The 16,496-nt window shown below is 40.1% G+C and overlaps 1 long non-coding RNA gene across 1 annotated transcript; it reads left to right on the forward strand.

The window, feature by feature from the left end:
• Positions 1 to 3,104: 3,104 nt before the first annotated feature.
• Positions 3,105 to 4,798, forward strand: LOC142388844 (uncharacterized). The gene is made up of 3 exons (XR_012770330.1): positions 3,105 to 3,223; positions 3,977 to 4,107; positions 4,351 to 4,798. It is a non-coding gene; the product is annotated as an uncharacterized LOC142388844 (long non-coding RNA).
• The last annotated feature ends 11,698 nt before the right edge of the window (positions 4,799 to 16,496 follow it).

Below are 16,496 nucleotides of genomic sequence, written 5' to 3' on the forward strand. Positions count from 1 at the left end.
GTGAGACATCGGACACCTCAGTGGGCTGAGTTGGTGAAGAAAACAACACAAAGACGCTTTCACAGAGAGACCTCTGGAGCTCTAGAGGCTGTTACAACAGAGGTCACTCTGTCTGAACTTAAAGCAGCTCCTGTGCAGACCATTTTAACGTCCACAGAGGAGGCACTGCTTACTGGAAAAAACACCAAAACACAATTAGACAGAGGAGCAGGCAAAGGGATATCTGAAGCACAAAATGCCAGCAGGTCAATGCGTGTCCAGGCTAAAGAGGAGACTGCAGGTCCAGAGTCTGGGAGCAGGCTATTACTGTCAGAGCCAGAGTTGCCAAGGCTGAACCTAAGAAGAACATCCCCTCATCTGTATCTCTCTGGGTAATGTTATTATTTCTTCTAGCATGTATCTATCAATAGTCTGCTCACAAATAATGACCTTATAGTTAATTTTTGTGTTGTTGAGTCGATACTCCACAATCAACCTTCCTCTACATTTCTATCTGCATGTTACCAGCAAATATTTCCTAATGGTGCTATTAGCACATTCCTAAATCAAATATATGGTAGTGTGCTGCCTAGAAACATTGCAGAGTTGGGTTATGGATTTTAATGCCTGATTTCCACACAGCTCTTTGTGCGTAACCAGTGGTCTTCTTACTCCTACTGCAACCTCAGACGTGTTTAACTGTACTCTTTCCATTTTTTCCAGACTGGAATTTACCTTGATTACCAGAACATATAAGACAACATTCCCTTGTGGAAGTTTATCAGTGTTATGGTCATAATGAGCTTGGTAAACAAAGGGAATCAATTTTAATTGCTGTCATGAATCATTTTAAGAAGTGAATGTGTTAAAGACATAAAGCATGTGCATTGATTTCAGATGTTCTCACGCTGCCCCTGACAAAACAGTGATTGATGGCCAGAATATGGAAATATTCAAGTCCAACATGTTTTAGGGAATTATTTCAGCAAAGCTGACATAATGTACTGAAAAAGCTGGCAGCGTATCTTTCTTCTCAACATATTTCTAAGTTCTAGTTGACAGGACCACGATGACCAGGGCTCTCAAGTTTTCAAGTTTGCTTGGAGTGAGATTCGGGCGGGGCAGGGGCCGGGCCGTGTGCACGGGGGGTTTCTTTCGTTTTTTTTTGGTGGGGGGGGGTGGTGGTCCCTTGCAGTATCCCATCGCCATAAACTAGCTACTTAAAGAACAAAGAAATTGTTTTATTTATACCAAAATCACAAATCTTCACTTTTACACTAAATTCTGCTATATTTTAAAATAAATTGTTTTAGGTATGCAAAGTCTTAACAAACAAAAAAACAGACAAATTAAATTAAGAAAAACAAACATAACCCCAAATGGGCCCCTTGAGCAGTCCCTCTGTGTGTGTGTTTGTTTATGAGTGTTGTTGTAAGTGTTTGTGGCAGATTTTGATGCTTGATGACTGATATTGGGGGCTCCCATTTAAAGCACTGTGGTTCAATGTCAGCCATTTCCCCAGTCATGATGGATGACAGTTCCATTCAGAGCCAACGTGTTCCTGGTCTTAGTTTTATTGAGCCCCACCATGGAAAAAACCCTCTCTGCATCAGCATTTCAGTGTGGCAGAACTAATACCAGTTTGGCAATTGTAGATAGCCTTATTGGGAATCTGCTCATACCAGTCACCTTTGAAAAAAATTAACCACGGAAGCCTAATTACACTCCTACATATTTTTCATTTTTCATTAAGTTGCTCATGTCAAAGGGTGTGTGCTGAATATTTAGGTCTACTACTCCAACGAACAATTTAATCGGCAGGTATTGGTCTTTTACAAGGAGTAGGAAAACTATAGTAACTAATAAAAGATTCAAATAAATGAAGATATGACCTGCTGATGATCCTGACGGTTCTCTTCCACCTCCAGCTCGTCTACAACTTCTGTACGCATTCAGAGCATAATAGGCTGTGCATTCATGGGACGCGTGCTTGCAGCTGAAAGCTATTTCACACCCGGCAACAAGAAATTCTGTTTTCTGATTGGCTGAGAAATTCTATTTTGTGATTTGCCGATGGGTTGCTAAATCAAGACAGCTGTACCAGAGCTATAGTTCTGAGCTGTACGAGCGCACAGTAACCTGCCATTGACTCGTTTATAGTATCGGCCATTAGAATTTCTGTGCGACGAAGTTGATCATTTCTCAGCGTGAGAAATGGCATGTGTGGCGTGTGAGCGTGTGAACTTGTTGAAATGCGTGTGTCTCACGCTCATTGCGTGAGACTTGAGAGCCCTGACGATGACTATGTCATTTCAATATTTTATTGAGTCTTTGCTCACTTTCTTTTATCTGCTGGCATCCATCTCTCAAGGGCAAACACAAAAATGTACTCAATAAGTTGGCAATGTCTGCAGCGAAAGAACTGACGCTCTACAGGATTTTTACAACAACCAGTCATGAAATAATGCAGAATCCATGCTGTGAGATTGTTCCTGTACTTTACATCAAAGAGTTTCATTGTCTGTCATTTGGTACCTCTTCAGACTTTCGCTAACTAAAACTATGAGATTGAATCAGTGTTTTTTACTCCATCTTCCTCCTAAAGTTTACAAGGGAGAGCTAGTTATTTGCTTGCTTGAACTAATTTCAACCCAGTCGCATCACTAAATGTATAATATGGAAGCTACACGACAAGTTTTATTCTGAGGACGAATACAGTTTCAACACATTATTCCTTTCTTCTTTTTTGTGTCTTATCATTGTAGGCCTGTTTATGTGGCAGCGTTTCTCTGTGTTAGATGAGTACATTCCTCTGTATCAAGGGCAAATGACATCTAGGGTTTAAAGTTCCCATGGCATGGTATAGTAGCGGCGCTTTAAATGGGCTTTCGGAGGCTTCAGGATGTTATACCCCCAGCCGTTCTCAAAATTCACCCGAAAAACGCAGATTTGGCCTCTTAGAAGAAAGCAGCATTTCAGCGCTCTCTCCAGTGCCCTGTTTTCCTAATGAGAAGCAAGGAGGAGCGCGAGGGGTGTGTCATGGCTGAATGGGGGCGTGTCTAATTCTCTGTTTTGGCTCCGCGCATGTTAGCTGCCTGCTAGTAGGAAAAAAAATAGAAATGGCAGGTGAGCAAACCATCGTACCTTTCGCCTTCAACCCGGAATCGGACCCTGAAGCCGAGGCGCAGGCAGTTCAGCAACAAACTGCAGATCAGCAGCGCCTTCAGCAAAACGTCTCAGAATGGTGAGTTTGAAATGTTGTCTGGAAACGTTTATGGTTGGGTCGGTCCGAACCACTGAGGTGCGCAGATACTAGCAGTGGCTTAGCCTACGGTAGCCTAATTAGAGCAGAAATTGTAGTCACTACATCAGGACTACCTAAAATATTATTTTTGCTTACAAAACGTATAAGTTCCCAACTTATTTTGCAATGTGGGCACGTATTTGCAGTGCTAACATTAGTGAGTATGGCTGCTGGCATCTCCAGTCTCTACACCAAGTAACTTTCTCAATGTCGCCTTGCATTGTACAACAGTAACACTGCCAAAGTATTTCCCATAGTACACATTGCCAACATGCAAATGATTCTCCACCCAGTGTTGACATAAGGGGAGCGATTTATAACCAAGTTTTCTAGACAAAAAGGTTTACATGCTATAATATACAAAAAAAAAAAAAAAACATACCTCATCATATCCTGACCAGGTGCTGGATCCAAAGGGTAACTACACGAAGTGAAACTTATGCTACATATTTCTGTGTACACCTTTTTTAGTATCCTATCTTCACTGGGAACAGCCAGCTGTGCGTTGCCCATGTAGTTATACAGTAACCTATGGCATGCAAAAAACATGATAGTATTCTGACCAGCATGTAATTATTCTCATGCTCACCTGTTAACTCATTTACTTGCCACTAAAGATGTTTCATTGTTATATTTGCCGGCATTACCTGAAAACAGAATATCATTACACTGCCTTTTTTTTTTTAATAATAGGTGTCAATGTGGAATTTGCGAGATAATGCCCACAGAAAGGGAGAATAGATGCTGCATGGAGATCCCTCAGGTAACACTGTAAACATTTGGATCTACCTGTTTGGCAGTTTACGCCTGAGAAGAACCCATCGGTAAGCGTTGTAAAATAATTACTCATAGCCACATACATAGAGTTTACAGTACACCCACCCAACAGAGCCTGATAATTCAACTATGCAGACAGTATGAAGAGTGTTTGTAGATTTATTTACAAGACATTATTAAAACACAATCAAGAATAATCCATAGGAATATGTAAATATGTACAACATAGCAATAACAGAAGAACAACAACATTCTCTGCAAGTGTCATTTTTTTCTATCTGTTCTTCCAGGCGCTTCAGGTATTTGGCCTACAGGCAGTTCGTGGCGTGGTGCTGGGGCTTTTTGGGTCGCCGGATCAGAGTGGTCATTCCTGCCTGTGTGGTCCTGCGTATCCGTGCCGAGTACCCCGATGATGAAGGACACTGCACCGGGTTTAGACTGCCTCGCATGTGAAAAATTAGGTCCATCAGGACATCCACATACCCTTTCACACAGAACATTCATACACACTGTACACGCACAACATTTGTATATTTCAGTTAGTCATTTGTACATTTCAATGTTTATTTATATATTTATATTTGTTCTATATATATATTTATGTTTGTTTAGATTTCTATTTCTCACATTTTTTGTATTCCTATTTGTTGGAATTAACCTCAGTAAATTTGATAAAGGCAAAAGTAGTAGACTTGAATTCTTGAACTTTTGAGGTCTTACCAAAGGTTGGCTTAGTCTTTTGACGTTTGACTGTGCATTCTCCCTTCTTGAATTTGGGAAAGGAGATTTTGAAGAGAGGTACACCGTCTGCTGTCTGGGCCTGTGGTCGGTTTGCATTTTCATTAAAGTGGATCGCCGCCAAGTACAGTCTGAAAGTACAAGAAACAATGTGTAAACAGTGTTTCCCACAGAATTTTCATTTGTCATGGTGGTGGGGGTTAGCTGGTAGAGACACATGCATCATCATGGGAAAGCATATGAAAAGCTCTTTTCCAAAATGCTATAGAAGCTGTTCTCATTACTTTTTTTTTTAAAATCTGATTTCAAGCATCAGGAAAGTGATATCAGCTGAGATTTACATAACATGTTGAAACATTTAAATGCTGCTTTTAATGGTAGTAACAAATAAAACAATATTTTTGAAAGTAGGTATAAAACATTTTGGAAAAAGCTTTTCATATATTGTGAAGTTTCATAGGAACTGTGATCTGAAAACCCCCTAAAAGTATACATTTTTTGGTAAATCAAATATAAATTACATTCACAAGACAATCTTTTCAGGGGACCTGGTCTAGGTGTTTTGTGCCTTATAGTGCTGGAGAAACTCGGCTTAATTATGACCTTTCAGACAACAAAAACTTTCAACAACTACAAGGTAAAACATCTCACCTGCAAAGCATTCCACTATAGAGAAAGACAACATTCTTCGGTGTGGCTGCAGTCCTATTGACAATGGGGTCAGTCTGGCTTGCAGCATCCCTGGTCCGGGATGTCTGGACGTGAGCACTTGATGTGCTGGCCAGTGAAGAGTGAACCTGATGCAGACAGAGAGCACACATCTCATGGTTCGAAAGCCGAGCGTTACACTCGTGATAAACTGACGAGTCACGACAGATTTGAAGTAAAACTGTGTTCGAATTGACAGATACGTAATGGTGTATGTTCGAGGGAAGTCAGCAAACGTTTGCTAAACATCCTTCACCCAGCCACAACACCCGATCGCATATCACACACGAAAGACGCAGAAACGACTCGACGTTTAAAAAAAAAAAAAAAAAGTCACCAAACCGTAACAAATGCTTTCAAAATATAAAGTCACCAATCTAAAGAAAGGCTTACAAAATATGAATTGTTATCGTCGGGCGTCATTTTCCGTGTAACAGACGTATCTAGCCGCAGAACATAACTAGACTTGCTTACCGAAGTATTCATGCTTTATGTAGTCCCCTACACGTAAGATAGGCCTACTTGGTCAAAAGACAAATGTCTTGTTTTACAACCAATTTTCCAAATCTAACCAGTTTAACAGAGTATTGGTTTTGTAGCGCAGTGTAGGTTTCATGGATAAATACCTCCACAGCTAATGTTGGCTAGTTAGCTGTCACCCATAAAGTGCTAGCGGCTAGCAAATAATTATGACTTACTTGATCGGTGTGGGTAGCTGATGGACCGGCAAGGCTTGGCACTGATCCAGGCTTCAACTTCAGGTGTAGGGTTGTGAAAACATTCCTCTGAAATGTGTCGCGCAAACACTGACGCTCTTTGGAACATGCATGGGCACCCGTCCCTCTAAATGAAATGAGCCATTCCGTTTTCAAAGGGTCAGAGGATGGAAGCGGAAACATATTCTTCTCTTCATCTTCACATCCTGGCACAGTACATTTCGCATGGTAAAGTCGTTTGGAAGCCATTGCTGTATAGTAACTGTCTCGGTCTACTCCACATGAGTTGGGCGGGTAAGATACAGGTAGTTTACCAGCAGTGGGTGGAGACAGAGGGCGTGGCGGAGAGAGGGGGTGGGAAATTTTGATGAGCTCTATCCTGGCATGACGTCATGCCAGGAGCCTTGAGTCAACGAGACAATTCGAGGCGCTCTGTTCAAAACACGGAGGAAATGCTGTACTGCTCTGTGAATACATTTCGCAATTTCTACTCACTGGGGTGACTTAAGGAGGCTAGAGAAACTCATTTTAAGGCTCAAAAACCTCTGAAAGTGAAATTTTCATGCCATGGGACCTTTAAGAAAGTTCCTGGTTGATTTACTGACTAAATACAAAAAGTCTGCATGTTACCAAGGAAAACAAAGCTGGTTAATAAGGTAATATTACATATCATGCTAACATATTAGCATTTAGCAAATGCACCACTGTCCATATTGAGCTGACTACAGAGCTGCTAGCAGCCAGTGGCACCTTTTTTTCAGTTAACATGATGCTGTTTGGCAGCTTCCTGAATTGTTAGCAGGCTTAACAGAAAAAACAAAACAAAAACAAAGGCCTACATGCTAAGGCTTACCACAAGAGCAAAGCATTCATTGTTACAAATTACATATCCCATGCAATCTTCATCAGATTGATTTCCATGTAGCAGTAAATGAAGAAATTGCTGTCAAGAAGGTAAGAATCTATAATATTGTAGAGTTATGAGATACATGATGTAGATCAACACTCATTCCCTTTGCAAATTACAAATATATCGATTTGTTGCCAGTGTAACTGAGGTTTCAGATGACCTGTGTGGCAGCGGGAACTACACGGCAGAAATGAGTCTGAACCTTGGAGGGGTTGTAGAGCCTGGTGATGCTGTGCCAGCCCCTGGAAGCCTCAGAGTTGTTATTAACCTGAAGACAAACAACAGTCAGATAAACCTTGGTGTCACTTCCTGTTGCTTGTCCCCCAACACTCAGCCTGACCTCACCAACTCCACCTGCTGCCTTTTCTCCAGGTAATTAGGATAGTCTGAAATATGCAAGAGTTATTTTTGTTAACTGGGGTAAAGTGTGCAGTATTTTTATCTCAAGGTGAAAGACTTCAATCATGCAATTACAGGGTTACATAGTGGGAAAAGCATCTTTCATTGTAGGCTGTTTTAAATTTCATGTAATGACTTTAGAAAACATTGTGTTAATAAGAATAGAATGGAAACACATGCACAAAACAACACATTTCTAACTTCTGTGATGACCCCTAATGGAATGTTCTCAGTCTGTCACAGCTTACAAAGGTGTTTACAAAAGAAACACCTCCAGTAAAATTCATATCAGTAAAGAGAGTTGCAGTTGCACTTGCTGAATATTCTTGGTAAACATGAGAACGTTATCTCTCTGTGCCAACGTCACCCAGACAGATGGAAATTCATTGCTTTTCTGCAAACTTGGACAGGTATCTGCATAAGTGCACAGTCAGTGACACCAGTGACTCAAAATTTAAGTAAGTGTATCTTCTTTGGGTGGAATGTATATTGAACAACCACGAAAGAATTAAAGCCAAGAGCATCTTAATAAAATGATTTATCTCTTAAAGATGCTGAGTAAACTAACTAAAACATAATTTAACATCAGCATCACTAATTGTACTGATGTTAAAGCATCATAAGGTGTAAACTGATCTTCACCTAGCATGATTTGTTTGCTCTTGAGATTTCATCTTGTGAAAGACTAAAAGATTGTTATTGTTTATAATCACTTGCTGCATACATATTTATTCTATAATATAGGTTTGGCTTTTGGCAACAACAGAGTTTTCATCAGCAGGGTCTTCCAAGTTTAACTTTTCTTTCAAGAGAAATGTCTTTAAGCTCATACAATGCATTTGTGGTTGTTCCTCAGGCTAGCAGCAGAGCCAGCGGGGATCACATTGCTGCCCAGTGCCTTGTCAACCACTGCCAGTTTCACCATCAGTCTCTTCCAAATGATTAATTACTCAGTAGTGTACCTACACTGCGATCTCACTGTCTGCCCGAGGAACCGTTCTGACTGTGAAAGGGTAAGATTGCAGCAGGTTCAGTGTAGTGTAATGAATGCCTGAGAATGAAAGAGTGAGCCACTGAAAGTAATTCACATGTAGTGACTTGGGGTATGACGCTGTAAAAACACAGAGACAGGCGAGGAGTGAGCAGGCTCTTGTGAATAGAATGAGGTGGAAGGCAAGAGGAGAGGCTGGGGTGAATAATGCATAAAGTAAGAGGTAAAGGACAAATTGCAAGGATATATCAGTTAACTGAATTAAAAATGACAAAAGATGGTCTCAGAAGTATAAAATATCAGGCCGGGCTAAAGAAACTGCTATAGCTATAAAAGGTGAGGTAAGACTGACAGTCAAAAGACAGCCCACAACATCTGTCATAATATTAGAATATTTGCAGGTTACAGACAATCTTTGAAAAAGTAACAGAATAACAACTTTTATCAGCAGCAAAGGATGCCGATGCTCTGATACCAGCTTCTAAATCTTGGCGTTGTTTGCAATCATTTGACAGGTGTGTGTAAGAGGGATTTGAAGAAGAGGATAGACTCTTAAGACTTATTCAGATGTCTATTTTTGAAGAGTACTTCAAAGGTTCTCACAACAGTTATGTATTTCATAACGCTAAGTTCTCAACCATGTCGGTTTATTCAGTGCTTTGGCTAGTCATCCAACTTCTTCTCTGTGCTGACTTCTCACATATGAGTGCTTGCCCATGGTGTCACATTTTACACAGAGTACCCTTTTAGGACATTTTTTCAACTCGCACAATAATCGGTGCCGTGATCTCTCGGCAGGCCCCCAACTACAGGCGCTCCATTTCAGCTTCGGAGCACCTGTAGTTGGTGTCCTGCCAAGATACCACGGCACCGATCCTCCCGAGCAGGTCATCAAACTGGGTCCTGGTGAGCCTGAAATACCGCTGGAAGCGGCCATCATCCAGACGCAAATCCTGGAGAAGGCGGTGAAATTCTCCGAGCTGAGTGCACCTCCGCATGATGTCACTGACCCAGACACGACTCCATTTCAGCTGCGGAGCGCCTGTCCATCTGTCTCCACATCACTGTCGTCCAGAATCTCATCGCTGATAGGCTGTCGTGACGCGAATATTTCGCCAAAGTAGGATTTTCTGAACTTGCGCGAATTCGCGTCTTGTCACTCGCACCGCCTCAAAACCGTCAATCGCACCGCCGGCTCAAATTCGCGTCTATTCGAGTCTTTGCATTGACTTTGTATGTAATCATGTCGCGCGAAAGATTCCGGTCTGAACGCACCGTTATAGGACTTATTGGACTTAGTCGAGTGTGATATATGTCAAGTTAACTATTGGTTAAAAAGTGCTATGATATTTTCTAAACTAAACCTAAACCTAACCAAGGAATTTTAGTCTCTAAAACTAACCAAGCAAAGACTGAAAATGAAAAAAGGAAGAAGAAACAAAAACAAAAAAAGACAAAAGTCAACAGTAACAGTTCCTTAAAGGACATTATTATTAACAGTCTCCTGTGTTAAAATTCCACGTTTCAATCCTCCCCCATGGCTCCAACCTCCAAATGTGAACTTTGTCAGTGTTTAATATCCTTACCAAGCAGATCACCAGACATAATGAATAACAATGACAACATCCTCTTTTTGAGGGAATTAACTATTGCCACCAAAACCATTTAATCAAATCCACGGATGTCTTAAAGATATGCAAAAAAATGTCCTTTGGCAAACATCCACTCATTCATTTTCTACACCAGCTTAATGCAGTTCATAGTTACAGGTGGGGTTGGAGCCTATCCCAGCTGCCATTTGCTAGAGATGTGGTGCACACTGGACAAGTCGCAAGTCCCACACAGAGACAAATGAGACAAACAACCGTGCACTCTCACACTCTCTCTTCGGGTCAATTTAGAATCACGATTTAACCGAACATGTTTTTTTTCGGCTGGTGGAAGAATCCCGGGGTACCTGGTGAGAATCCCTGCATGCAAAGCTCACACAGAATGACTGCTGATGACCTAATTCGAACCAGGAACCTTCACTCTGTGAGGCAACAGTGAACCACCACTACTCCATCATGCAGCCCAAAAAAACCCCCAAAACTAAATAGAAAAAATAAAATGAATAACCGAAAAAGTTCATGATTTGATTAAAAATACACCATGTCATAATATTAATGGAAAACAATGAAAGGATTCTTACTGCATTGGCTTGTGTGCAAAGGCTGCTGGCAATTTGTTACACCGAGTGGGCTCAAAATTATGCTAAAGGGCTAACCAATGTGTAACAATGTGATGCCAAGTGCTCCTGACCCAGTGTCACTGTGGGATGAGTGTTTATTTGAAATGTGCAGAACTGTCAGTTTCAATTCATTACAGAGTGTTTGCACTTGCTCACTTATGTTTAAAATGCACAGCTCACACAAGGCTAGGATGTGTGAATTTTAACAATTGCCATTGTAATACAAAAATGTGTTTGTGCAGATCTATTAATTCATTCATTTTTCCTTTGTTGCATGAAATTGTGTGTTTTTCCTTAGTGGTTAGTGTCAGTCTACATTTTAAATTCATACACTTTGCATATGAATTAGCTTATGAGCAATACACGGAATCCCCCCTCTGTTTGATCAGCTTCATATCAAAATGTGTCACTTAGATTAAAAGAAATTTTGCCTTCAGGCTAAACTCTTATTTCCAGCTCTGTATTTGAAGAGGTTTCTACAACTGCCCTTTTATCCACATAAAAAATACCACAAAGGAAAACAGGTTTTTAGAAATTTTCATGGTGTATTTCAATCACTAGTATATTTCTGTGCTTTGTTCCTACTATCTTTGATGATAAGCACAAAAACCATCCTCCCTCAAGAAGTTAATTACCTGTTAGCTACTTTATCATTTTTCATACTGGTTTTTTTTTTTCCTTGTTTTTTTTTACAGCAGTGCCTTCAGCAGAGGAGCACTTTTCCTTCAGAGGGTTCAGACGCTATTGTCACCAATCTTAGAAATCGCATATCCTTTGGGCCTATGTTGAAACAAGAGAAGAATTCTACCTTCCCCGAGGAGATAGGTAATTATTAACTGGGCCTTAAAACAAAAACAATCAATCTGAGATAACAGACCACGAAAAGGAGATACTCCAGTCCAGGAAATGAAAGATGACTGTGCTGTTTATCAGTAGAGGGTGAAGAAAGGAGCCATGTTATCATGTGTCACCCTGGTGTGCAAATTCATATATGTAGCTCTTTATGCGTTTATCATAGAAAGCTATTCTATACCATGAAGAACAGCCTGACTTCATTTCAACCCAATGAAGTCAGGCTGAAGTGTATTTTCTTTCCAACATTCCACCAAAAATCATTGTGACAGCCTCATCGTGCTATTGTTCTGTTTGATTTTCAGATCAATCAGAGTTGGACCTGGTTCTGGTTATTGTCAGCCTGCTGGTCGGCTTGTCTCTTGTTACTGTGATGCTGCTGTTGGTGTGGCTAGCCTACCGTCACCGGGCAATCCGGCTGCTACCCTCAGCAGCTCCACCACAAGCCTGCTGTGGCTGTCTTCACCCAGGAGGTGACTTGATTTTACCGTGACCAAGGAGGACCTGCTGCCAATTACACTGATCAAGTCTCCACCAAAATAGCTGCAGACAATTATATTAGTCAACAGACAGTGGAGCAGTCAATCATATTAACCACAGAGCAGAAGCGACCGGTCTTATCAGCCGGTATAGGGCAGAATAGACAATGAGGAGCAATTCAATTCAAACCTCCTCTCATAGGCGACACAGCTGTTGCAGTCAAATTTCACACTTAACCATAAATAGTCTGTTACCATTTACTGAAAATAAACATTATACCCTTATAGAAAAGCTGCTCTGATCTCTTCATTTAACCTTAGTGGCAAGAAATCAATACACTTTGTATACCACTTTGAGACAGATAACTCATTAATTATAGTTTGATATCATGTGTGCATTAGTGGCTTGACACCATCATTAAGCTCCTGTGATAAATCTTTTAGGGAAAATGTCATGTGGATCGCATTCATCTTCACAAGAGAACATACAACACCTATGCAAAGTCTGTTATTGCATCAATATGTAATAAGATATCGCATTGCAAGTCATATAGATGTTCAGTGATTTTGTATCATTTAATAATGTAACAAATAAATTTGATCTCTACAGCAGTATCTATAGATACAATGTTGTTTTACTCATTTTAATATGTCTCTTAAGAGGAGTTCTTGATCAATAATACATGTCCAGGGTCTAATTCTAAATTTTAACAATCAACTTGTATCAAAAGAAGCTGTTTTTTTTCAAGCATTTATCTCTCATAGAATATTCCTTCATCCATTTTTAAGGGCATTAGGGAAGAAACATTTATCGATTACAACTAAATCAGCACATACGTTTCTTACTTCACTAAACACTCTCCCATTAAAGGTTGAAGACAGAAGCTCACCTAAGATCTTTTGTGGAAGCAGTGGTGAAACTGTGAAAAGAAGAGTTGGATGAACTCCACAAACAAGGGTTCAGCTCGAGATATTTTGAAGGTGACAAGGAACAGCCAAAATACAATTTTGAAATTCTAACACTAACACTCACTTCACGCAGTGACTGGGTGAGTCACAAAGAGTTGAGAGTATGTGAGCTATTAAACTCTTCTGATTTATTCCCATCATCTTTACAACCAAGCGCAATACTATGAAAGGCTTAAAGAAGAGAATGTAAAAATGTGCACCTTTACCTCGCTTATCTATCCCACTGGCTTATCTTCCCACGTTTAAGTGTGGCTATATAGAACCTCTACACATTGTAGCCTTCTTATTTGAAGAAAACAAAACATTTTCAAACACAACCCAACTCATCAAATTGGACATATTTTGAGCTGAATGGAACTTATCAGGAACTTGACCCATGTCTTATGTTTCACACCTATATGTAGCATATAACGTCAACTCGAGAACATGTTTCCCAGCTCTGTAATCAATTAATTTGGCATGGGCTCTTATAGAAACTTGTCAGCGTGTTCAGGGTATGGTTTACATTATCAATAATAAGAGAGAATTTTTTTTTTTATACTGGGTTTATATATCTTTTTTTAAGCATTGTTCCAGTAAAAAGACTATAAGATTGATAAGATGTCTTAACTCAAATTTGACCCAATGCAAAAGGAGGGTTAGTCAGTACTGATGTAATATTAACCAAGGGAATGAGGGACCCTTGAAGCATACTCTCCCAGAAATATCTTGTAAACTAATCATACACAAGGGAGAAGAGCAGCAGTTAATGCAACAGTAAATTAAAGGAGTTAGGTTGCAATACGACTTACATGCAACACACTTGTTGACACTAGCATGCCGGTAGAAGTAGCTTAACCCTCATAGGGTCCTCGTCTTTTTGTTACACAGGGAGTTCTGTTGGGTCTGGTGGACCCATTGCATTTTGGGGCTTTTAATTCAACATAATCAAACCTTTTTTTGTTAAAATACTCTGCAGATGTTTACTCCATTGCAAGTATTATAAACAACACATATGTTAATTTTTTTTCCCTTTCCCTTTGTTAAATTAAATTGATGAATAAAAATGCCACTCGTTTTTGTTAATTTCTTATTACAATGTAACAAAATAAGGAAATGCATCATAAAACAGTTATAACTGGAAAATAATCAACAAATGTACAAATGAAGCAAGTGTTATTTATTTGAATTTCATTAGATATTCAACCCAGTCAGGTCAGTTTACACAACATCTGTCTGAACAACACATTAGCCCCATTGAACATGGCTATTTTCATACCAGACTATACCACACATGAGTGGCAGAGTTTCACTGTGTGTGTATTGCATATGTACTTCTTGCACTGGGTGCATGTATATTGTGTTTTTCTGTTCTTTTTGGGTCCACACACTTCACAGCGCTTCTTTTTGTTGTTGTCGGCCATCTAGAATAATGAAAAGATAAGGATCTTTACTAACACTTCTCTCTCTCAGAAACATGATTTTTTTATACTGCAACAGCATCAAACACTTACCTCAGGCTCTGCAGATGGTGGTTTTGTAATTTGGGAGGATGTGGCACCATCATCTTCCCCCTGAATCCTCCTCACAATGGCTGCAGAGATTGGGGTTCTTGGAAGATGTCGTCTTCTCTCAATCTGAGGTCTCACCAACATTTTCCCCAATTCCTCAAGAAAGAGACGCCTCTTCTGCAGCTTTCCCCCATTACACTCTGGGCTCAGTGACATCCAAATGACGAAGGTGTTGTACAAGGAGATATCCAACATATCAAAGAATATCACCAGAGGCCATCGTAGGGTCTTCTGTTTGCAGCTGTAAGCAGTCACCAGCTTATCGAGGTTGTCCACCCCTCCTTTTGTGGCATTATGGTCCATGATCATTTCGGGTGATCCTCACATTCTACTTCTTCTGCATCACCATCAACACCCTCTGTCTCTTCAACTATCAACTATAAGGCAGCCTGAACAGAGAGTCGCTTTGCCATCTTGATCAGTTGTGGTATGGAACCACGCTGACAGAGCTATTTATAGTGTCAGGTCCCCAAAATTGGTTCCCGCAAGACAAGGGTGCAAGGGTGAAATGTGTGGGAATCTGGGTTCAGACAGTGTTGGGTGCTCTAATTTTGCAACAAAGTTGGTAAATTACCAACATACACACACACACCGGCCCAGAGAGGAGTAAGGGAAAATATGAGTGCACAGGACCTATGATTTCCACACTTTCACATGCCCCGGGTCCAGTGGAACCGAAGACCCTGTATGTAATATAAATGTGAAGGGGGGGTATACAGGGGGGGGTCATTGAAATTTTTTTCTGATTTGTGTTCCTCACAGAAAATGAGCCAAGGCCAATGAATCTTAGTTTGAAAAAATTATTATTTGTATCATTTTTATTAAGCTAAAAACTGAAAATGGGTCCCACAGACCCGAAGACCCTATGAGGGTTAAGGCAATGTTAGGATACTGATTCATATTTCAAATAATTTTTACAGAAATTAAATCAAATTCCCAACTGCAGTTAAGGTTTATCCAAAAATACTTTGTGCCATTCATGGTGGCAACACAAAAGAGATAATGTTCTATGTTAAAATAGGTCTCATGTTAAACAGTGCATTTGAATCAGTGCACAAAGATTAACATCTTATCATGTTATGAAATGTTCCTGAAAGGTTAAATCCTAGACTGTGCCTCCAGTGACTCTGATTCACCGTGCCGTTGCTCTGTCTCACATACATCTCACATCTATAATTCTGTGTCAAAACAAGAAAGAAAATATCTTCACACTATAAGGACTTGAGTAAAAAATGTTAAACGCTCTGGAGAGATACACAAGAGCCAATTACTGTTGCAGCCTGAATCACATTTCTTACATATTATACATATGTTTTAAATATTTAATTTCATTTTATGTTTGCAACTGTCTATGCTCAGAAAATACGGATCAGAGAGATTCGAGTTAGGCTATTAGAGCATGAGGGGCAATGGAAAAAGCCTTTAGCTCTAACCAGTCAGCTTACCTAGTGTGGTGAGGCCTGCTAATGCAATTGCCTGACCTGCAAGATGTGGCTTCCATCAATGAAGACAGACTTCTCCCCTCAGGTAGCCGATCAGAAATCTGATCACGACTGCCTGGTTTTCACTGGAACATCAATCCATGAGTCTGTCCTAAATAATAACATGAGTTAGTGAAGTATGAAACTACGGCTGTCAGTGAATGATAAATTCACCCAAACACCCAAGTTGATTTGGGTGTTTGGGGCATCACTATTTTGCAAAAAATTGGTTCTGAAATTAAGAGCATTTATAAAAACAAAAACAAAACTAAACATTTGCAGGGCAGATGTGGTGTACACCTAAGATGGTAAGGAGTTAATGTAGCTGTGTGATATTGTGGGAAAAAACAGTGCTGTAAGTCAAAGAGATCCGTCTCAATTTAATGGTGATGCTCTTTCATGTTTCAGAGATT

Source organism: Odontesthes bonariensis, chromosome 9, assembly GCF_027942865.1.
Source record: "Odontesthes bonariensis isolate fOdoBon6 chromosome 9, fOdoBon6.hap1, whole genome shotgun sequence".
In the NCBI taxonomy this organism is placed as follows: Eukaryota; Metazoa; Chordata; class Actinopteri; order Atheriniformes; family Atherinopsidae; genus Odontesthes; species Odontesthes bonariensis.